We start from the raw sequence: 6,510 nt of genomic DNA, 5'->3' as shown, positions 1-6,510 counted from the left end.
GACGCTGCGGGGTGAAAAAAGAATTATAATTCTAAAAAATCGAGTGCTTTCACCGAAACGCATGAAGAACCGTGGACGCTTTTGTTTGCTACATCTGTAGAGTACTTACAGAAAGTCATTCGGCTTCCCATGCGAATGAACAGACTCAGACGTCGAGACGTGTAGCTGAGGGGACGTGCAAAATAAAGAATTGCCAATGAAACTACGGTAAGTTTATCTCGCAAGGAAGAGAACGTACTTGCAGGACACAATATGCAGTTTTCACGGCAAATCATTCGTGTTTGTCTGTTTCATTGTCTTCCAAGTATGAGAATCAAAGATGGACCTGAAAGCCACGACGATGTTCTGTGCTATCGATGTATGGTGCTTGAAATTGCGTGCTAACCAAAACGCCTAATAATATCGCGCCGATATCAACAATTACCGAAGAATAGTAAAGGCTCTCTACCTTAACATCAATAAATCAAGGCACGAATCATGCGGTATACGGTGCTAATAATGTTGCGAGATTAGCATGTCACTTAACGTAGCGTAACTGGCTGAGGGGCGTCTGGGTGAGCAAAAGGACATTTGTTAAAATTATACGCTTTTCGCTCGATGACGATGCACGGGGAACGCAGAGGAACCGGTATGTAGATCCGCCGTGAAATCGAGTCGTCTGACAACGAGCAACGGTAATAGTTAAGAAGAATGTTTAATGAAAATGTTAAACCTCTCAACGCTGTACATTTCTGACCATTGTTTTTTCACTCGTATAATCGACCCTTTCAATTGCTGAAACCGCCCGTTCTCTATCCACTGGAATACTGATCGACGCACCGTTCGCCAAACGTCAGTTTCCAGACAGCCCGAGGCTTTGTTGCACCGGATCATGGGATGAGAGCCAAAGTATGTAATTTGGATTTGAATCCGGAGGGTCGGTCCAGATCGTGGGAGGAAGGGACGGCTGAAAGCTCTGCATGGTCTCCAGTCTCCTGCGGGCATCGAAGTCCACGGTCTCTGGGCTTTCGGATTGTGTGCTCTTAGGATTCCGGGCGCGTTACGCAGCTTCCCTTCCGCGGAGAATCGCATACTCAGGTGTTCGTTCTCCCATCAGAATTCGTCGAGTGTTTGGTATTCGTATTAGTGAGGAAGGAAAGAACCAAGGCGAGGGAATCCCCATTCAATTTAGTCGACGATTGTTGCGCGGCATACACCTGATCCCCCAACCTGAAATCGAACCTCGTTTTGCGCGGAAGTTACCAACGAGTAAACGACAAACTCGGGGCTTCGCCGACTCCGGGTGTTATACGTGTGATATAATATTTCCTGAAATGTTTTACCATTGTCTCAAATAAACCGGTTTGCATCTTGCAGTGGGACAATACATTCCTTGTTAAGGTCAGTACGTATTTTGATGAGAACTGTGTTTGACTGAAAAATGCAGATCTACACGGCAAACTGTAGATTTGAGATACTGGATAGTCCGTTACACAATCCATGATTTATCTTACCCTCGGGGTGGCTTTCAAAGAATTTTGAATATATATTCTGAGGCATTGGTAATGTTCAAACAAAGTCTGAAAAAGTCCAACAGCTAATGGTAAGACATCTGTACTAGAATTAGAATTTACCTCTGTGCCCTTCTCCGAATTCGTGGAATTCTCCATTTCTTGCGTTTGTAATTACGCTCAAATTAGTTGATAATTAAAAATGTTCAACGCGGTTGAAGGAAAACGAAACTGATCACACAGCGAGGGTTTTTGCGCTCTGCACCTTCGATCATACGGCATTAAATAAAACGTCTATATAAAGAACTCAGGCTGGTGTTAAATTGATATCAATAAAACAGGCTTAGGGAGGGACGACGACCCCTCAGTGGCCGGTTGAAAAGGCAGGCAGGCAGGCTCCGAAATCCGTGGCCCTGGATCCCGAGGTGGAAATTCAGCCTTCGCCGTCCTAAACCCTCCCATGGATCAACGCTCGGATGATCCAGGCTTATCCCAATCATTCCTACCCCGTATCGGGCTCCTTCCTGGTGCCAATTACGTCAAATCAACGTCAAGCGACAAAGCCTGCCACATCACTAGCCGCGATTGATCGTGCGTACCTCATGTGAGAATTTTTATAGGGAATTTGAAACTTTACAACGACATATCGAATGCGACCGATTTCAATTACTCTGTCAATGAAATTTTAAACCACGTTTCCAGTAGATTACAGAAGCATTCGTGTCTAATAAACCGACTATCGTTAGCTTCAGCCTGCACTCAGGGTACACGATACATGGCGGCCAGCTATTTCCATAGCTATCTCTAGCTGACAAATCGAAAGGACTGAAACGTGACTACCAAACGATGCCCATTTCTCTTCTCTCCGAGACAAATTACGGTGAAAACAAAACGACTCAGTCCTCAGGCTGCGCGCAAAGACTCGGAGACGAGATGAGAGCAGGGTGTTTTGTAAACAAATTCATTCGGTGCTCCAGTCTAGCGCCAGAATAGTACCAAAGCGATGTGTGATCCGTCACGGACAAAGAACACCCGACTCTCAACGGTCAAAGCAGTCAAAGGTCCCGACCAGTATTCCAGCCGATACACAAAAACTCTCAACAACTTTTTCGCAAATCACCAACGAATGTCAACCATTGGCTTCCTCTGATTGATTGGCCCTCACATTTCGATCGTGAAAACTTCTTAGACTCTCTTGGGGCAAATTCTCACAGCGGCTGCAGTCATTTGATTTATTTAGCAACAAATAAACCCGAGTGCAACACCTGGCGTTTCGTCAAGTATCCGGTCGTTTCGCGCAAAGTCAGAGAGGTGAGTAAAAAAACTTTTCAATAACCTCATGTTTAGGCAAAGCTTATAATACACGTTAGTACAGGGTGAAGATTGAACCGGCACATCAGTGATAACATTCATACGGTGCCTAATCCGATTTATGCATCTGCATTATAAAAAAATCCGAGTCTGGATTACGGTAATGGATCTCGCCTGTTATCCGAAGTAAGCATCTGCATACGATTATAGATAGCAGTTCAAGGTCCCAGCAGCAAAAGACCACTGCACTGCAGCCAGTGCGAAACGCGATACAGGTCTATGCTTCATAGTAAAAAACTGGCAACAAGATTTCGTTTATTTGGAGACATTTTTATGGTAAAGATTGATAATTTGGACTGTAAAACAGTAAATTCATTCTTCCATCTGTATTTTTTTGAACAAGACGAAGAGAGAGGAGATGACAAGGGGATAATGTGGATTTTTTTTACCATCACGCGGTTGTGAGTCAGGCAAAATGGATTAACATTTTTTACGTCATCGCGTCTTCATTGTAACGCGTCATGGCCTCGCCCCTGCAGCAACCCCAATTACATGTGTAGAGACAGACGTGTGTGTGCGTTTATGCTGTACGTAATGCGTAAGTACACACGCATGCACCGACCGAAATTATTCCGAACATATCCTCGCATATGGCAGGTACATTATTTTTGCGTTACACGTTTTATGCTGTATGTATATCGCGTGCGCACATTGTATAATCGACATATGCCATGACTTGACCTTGTTTCATGCGATCTGCAACGTTTAAAGAGGAATGAGAAGAGGGGAGAAACTGTGAGCGGACGACAGGTCGATGACTTTCTGATATTGATATTTTTTCGCTTCTTTTACCATCACCATGACGCTTGCTCTTCTGTGCTCATTATATTCAACCCTTGTACATGAAAATGATGCAGAACAGAACAACGACCGGTCAAGTGAAAATAGCAGCAAGTGTTACTACCCTCATGCTATCAATTTATCTGTCATCGCGTTAATTACACCTCGTTTAGCTGAAGGGATACAGAGTTATAAATAATGACAGAGGTCATGAAGTATTGTTTTTAAATCTTGAAACTACGAAGAGCATACGGGGAAATTTGTTTATTTATGGATTTACTTACAGTTTACATGAAACAGCAATAATACAATATCATAAATACCGTATCCTACAGAGATACAATGCACGTGTGTGCAGGACAGAACTTGAACTATACTTACAAACTACCAAAATAACTATCTCATATGACATTTTTTGTATTCTGCTGGAAGTAATGTATATTGGACTTCTTGTTTCTCATATTCGCTTTATCTTTTACTCTAATTCAAACCATCTAATTCTGATCCAACGTAGATACTTGACTTCCGACTAGCTACAACGGCGTTTCGATTCTATGCCTACGAAACTTCAAGATCGAGAGAGCAAATGAAAAGTTGTTGGAATAATTATGAATATCAATGTTATGGAATACATCGAGCGCGTGTCGAATAGAGTCCCATTTCGAAATGAATAATTCTTCTGTTCTTATATAATATCATAGCCGTATTATTGTAGATAATCTAGTTTGTCTCCTGGAAAATCATAAAATTTACAGTACGCATCGCGTATTAATCGTAAATGGATCATATATATTATAATATATATATATATATATTATAATTATATATATATATATATTAATATCGTACATGGACTGCGTATACATGTATACCTTTTGGTCTCTGCATCATCATTACATCTGATCTAAATATGTATACATTCGTCTCTCGAGTACCTATACTTTAATTGAATCACTGTTTTGCTACGAATTTGGAACGAAATTTATTCTCATTATTAATTTCTTGTATCGTCGGCTTGGGCTTACCATTGTGAAGACTGTGTTACTCGAAAGGTGAATGCAACCAGCATCATGTGGAAATGGGTAACTCTCTGATGTTCAGCAATAAGTTCTCAACTCTACCGTTGGAACGTCTCAAGGCCCATTATTTCTTGATATAGATGCGTGAAAATAATGAAATGACCTGAGGAGGACCCACGACTTGGGCCGCAATGTCGACACAATGATGGATGTTTCCTTCGACTTACATATCCTGGAATTATTCTAATTCTACCTGTCGACTTGTTAAATTACTTTACACTGGCATACAAACACTTGTACTAGAATTTAGGTATATTGAATAAACTACAACTTAAATAAAACAAATACTTTTGAGGCATAAATTTGTCATTTTCCTTCCCCGTCTCTTTCAAAACCTGAAACGGATGCGATGTATTACTGCGGAAACTTTTGATTCATTGTTGATCTGTGAGTTAAGACTATGCGCGTTAAATTCCTTTCGTGAATTTACGACGAAGTGCATCAAAGCATAGATTCAAGCGTTACTTGGAGTCATTGATATTTCAAAAAACAAACTCTGCTCTACTCGGCGGTAGGTTTGTAAGTCGTCGTAGTTTTCTTCATTTTAGGAGCCCAAAAATTTTCAAATCAGATTAGATTTGTATGACCATTGTCTGGTTGATTGGACCCCCAGGAACTCAGAAAACGCATCGAAAGGAACGTGGGACCAATAGCAGGAAAGTGATGAAGGAAATCTTCCGTTTTTTACTGTAACTCGTTGTCTGTTGGTCGCAGCTTATTGACACTGCGCCCAATCGATTTCTCTCGCAAAATTACGTCGGAATAGTGCCAGCAGGAATTGATTCCAGCACTTTTCAAAATCGCGAAAATTTTCGCCAAAAATACAAAGGGGTTAACCTTCCTTTTTTTTTGACCAAAAAATTTTTCGTCTCAGAATTGATTCGTATGACTTTTTCCCGAACAATTGGACCCCAAAGAACTCAGAAAACGCAGCAAGAGGAGCTTGGGATCAACGGGAGAGAAGATACGAGGAAAAAAGCACCTGCTGAAAAATGTCGAAAATTCAGGTTTTCGTTTTCTGGCTGTAACTTTCGATGCGTTGATCGCAGCGTATTGGGACTGCGCCCAATCGATTTCTCTCGCAAAATTACGTCGGAATAGTGCCACAATTAATTTATTCCAGCACTTTTCAAAATCGCGAAAATTTTCGCCAAAAATACAAAGGGGTTAACCTTCCTTTTTTTTTGACCAAAAAATTTTTCGTCTCAGAATTGATTCGTATGACTCTTTCCCGACCAATTGGACCCCAAGGAACTCAGAAAACGCAGCGAAAAGAGCGTGAGATCAACAGGAGAGAAATTGAGAAGAAAAATACGACTGCTGAAAAATGTCGAAAATTCGAGTTTTCGTTTTTTGGCTGTAACTTTCGATGCGTTGATCGCAGCGTATTGGGACTGCGCCCAATCGATTTCTCTCGCAAAATTACGTCGGAATAGTGCCAGCAAGAATTGATTCCAGCACTTTTCAAAATCGCGAGAATTTTCGCCAAAAATACAAAGGGGTTAACCTTCCTTTTTTTTTGACCAAAAAATTTTTCGTCTCAGAATTGATTCGTATGACTCTTCCCCGACCAATTGGACCCCAAGGAACTCAGAAAACGCAGCGAAAAGAGCGTGGGATCAACAGGAGAGAAATTGAGAAGAAAAATACACCTGCTGAAAAATGTCGAAAATTCAGGTTTTCGTTTTTTGGCTGTAACTTTCGATGCGTTGATCGCAGCGTATTGGGACTGTGCCCAATCGATTTCTCCCGCAAAATTACGTCGGAATAGTGCCTGAAAGAATTGATTC

This window comes from Neodiprion pinetum, chromosome 2 (genome assembly GCF_021155775.2).
Source record: "Neodiprion pinetum isolate iyNeoPine1 chromosome 2, iyNeoPine1.2, whole genome shotgun sequence".
In the NCBI taxonomy this organism is placed as follows: domain Eukaryota; kingdom Metazoa; phylum Arthropoda; class Insecta; order Hymenoptera; family Diprionidae; genus Neodiprion; species Neodiprion pinetum.
Note: the sequence above shows the minus strand (reverse complement) of the source record.